Source organism: Camelina sativa, chromosome 8 (assembly GCF_000633955.1).
Source record: "Camelina sativa cultivar DH55 chromosome 8, Cs, whole genome shotgun sequence".
NCBI classification, from domain to species: Eukaryota; Viridiplantae; Streptophyta; class Magnoliopsida; order Brassicales; family Brassicaceae; genus Camelina; species Camelina sativa.
In genome coordinates, this window is record NC_025692.1 from 22417742 (window position 1) to 22420846 (window position 3105).

The window sequence follows — 3105 nt, forward strand, 5'->3', positions numbered from 1 at the left end:
TAATCTATTAAAAAATTCACAAGAAAATTATTTAACTGGTAAAAAAACAAAACCAGATGTAAATTAAGTATTATAGATAAATATGTTAAAACATATATTAATAGTTGTGTAATTGTAAATTATTAATTTTTGGTTTGTGTTAATCAATAAAATTATATCTTATATGGATTTATATACTTTATCTTCTTTTTTACAGAAAAACATATTTTTATACTTTAACTGTTATAATAATATTTGTATGGTTGAAAAAAAAATAATAATAATATTTGTATGAATAAATTAGTAAATGTTTTGTAGATGTTATTAAATTATACTTTTATTACAATACAATTAGTAAGAAAATTTTAAATTCAAAGAATAGTTGAATAAACTTTAAACTACATGACCACTTTGTATTGTTAATAAACAATTCAAAATATAGAGAAACATATTTTTAATGGATGCCTTGAAATTCTACAAAAGTGTGATTATAATTTTTTTTTTGTGATTATAATTTATTAGCTATAGGTATACATAAACTAAATAATTAATCTATGAAAAAATAGTTTACAAATTATTTTATTTGCCTTTTTATATGTTTTTTTAAATATAGATTTAATCTACATATATAGCAAATTTAGAAAAAAAAAAAAACAAAAAAAAGCTTTTGACCACTGGTCATCGCGTTCCAAGTGTATTTTTCACCTAAAAAACCGAAAATGTTTTTTTTTTTGAGAAAACGCAAATTGTTTTGTTTTTGTTGATTGGTGGAAGCATTTTTGAACTTTTTTTTTTAATTCCGCTTATTTCAGGTCTCCAATCAAGGCCTAAGGGTCCGAATAGTGACAGTGGATTTGGTTATGCAGGACAAATGATTTGACAGTGCGGTATGGTTTAACTGCGGTTCGTGCAGGAAAAACATATGGGTCTGAATGGTAACCGCGGATTTAGTAGTGCGGGACAAAAAAATTTCTAGTGCGGTACGGTTCAACTGCTGTACGTGCGGGACAAATGAATTTGTTGGACAAGTGCGGTTACTCTAAAATAAGCGGTACAAAATAATGTTTGATTGGTGAAAAACAATTTGCTGTACAAAATTCATATTAATTAAAATAGAGATTAATTGTAAATTATAGATATTCTAAAAAGATACTAAAAAAATTGTCGGAAAAAAAGTATTCAACAAATTGATTATTTTAATCTAAATTTTTGTTAGAGAAACAAATTATCAAAATTCTTTTAACAATATAAGCACAAAAACAGGAAATAAATATACTAAGAAAATTTGTTGTTTTGAATATTTTTTATAAAGAAAATCTTCTTTCTATATTATTTTCCTTTTTGCAAACATTTTCTTTCTATTATCAAGGCTTTGTCATACCATATAAACAATATATATATACACGTTTATTATTACCATATAAATACTGGTTATTTTTTTAAAAATGAAAATATGAAAAACAAGCAACGTGTTTGAAAACCGTCTATGGTTTTAATTCTTTTTGATAAAATAATTTATCTGTTTTTTTTATTTAAACTCAAAATTAATCTATTTCATCTAGTGTAAGTGAACAATCAACATACAAAAATTCACTTCACAAGTGGCTTCGGTCATATGTTTTCAGATCGGAATCTTGCGATTCCTTTGAATTTCAGATTGTATTTTCCTGGAGCGATTCCTTTGAACTTCCAGATTAAATTTTTCTGGAATCGCGATTCCATCATGCTTCCAGGCGCTTCTGGTCGCTTCTGATTCCGTTTCCGAGTCGGGAATCAATGGTCTAATGAAGCTTCTGTGTAAAGTTAATAAACAGATATTTAATTATTATTATAATAAAAATCTAAAAAATATAGGTAGATTTGTACAATAGCACACTTTTTGCTATCAGAGCACTTTTTGCATCATATTTTCTACTATTCAATAATTTTATGACTATTAAACCCTTACTAAAAGCAACAAAAAAATACAAATATTTTTGTCTCCTTTCTCATTCTTCTCTCTCTTCATTTTTTGTGTTTTCTCTTATTTTTCTTCTCTCTTTTTCATTGCATGTTTTTTATTATTCTCGATATCCTATACTTTAGATCATAAACCATAATCATAAATTTAATTTCATAGCAATTTTAACAAATGTAGCCAAGTCTGAAGATATTTTACTAGAAAACATGAAACTGAAGAATTTTTGACTCCTTGTATTAGATTCTTTATAAATTTCCAAATCCATTGATGTTGTTCTTAATTGATAAAGAAAGATTTGAGAATTATATCACTGGTTTTTGTGTTAGAAACACTTGGAAAAACAGAAAGATTGAAACTCTCTAACCAAGTGTTAACTAGAATTGTCCACTTTTTTCTATTCTTCACTTTTTTCTATATCTTTTTCTTTTCTTGTTTATCTCTTTCTCTCTTTGTAATCATTTAATTTAATTATTATGACATATATTTTCAATTTTGTTTTTTTATGATTCATTATAATTTTATTTTTTCTACATTTTAAGATCTATTTTACTATATTTGAAAATGAATAATTGTATTACATATTATCCAATTATAGTTGCATATTTGTAAATTATTATGTGGATACTTATTGGTGGATACTTTTTTATGGATACTTATTTGTGGATACGTTTTTGTGAATATTTTTTTTGTGGATACATAAGAAAGCCTAATTAACATAATAATGCATTATTACTGCATTGTTTCCAATAAGAATGTTTCTCTAATGGTGTCTATTATTTATTGTTTATGTGGACAACATTCTTTACAAAATTGGTGTCCATTAATTTGTATGGAGCAGATTGTATTTGTATCTTAAAAACTAGGTTCATATAATGAAAATTTGATGCCATCATGTGAATGAGGTGCTATGGATACTGATTAGTTATACATTATCTATTTAATTTGAATAATTGTTCGCTGTTATGTGGATGATTAACATATCTAGATGAATACTTACTTTTGGATGATCAGAGAAAAATATATGAATACCTAATTATCCAATTATAGTTGAATATATGTTAATTGTTACGTGGATACGTATTTGTAGATACTAATGTCTTATTTATGGATACCTATGTGAATATTTATTCTAAAATTAAATCCACATGGATGATGAGTTATACACG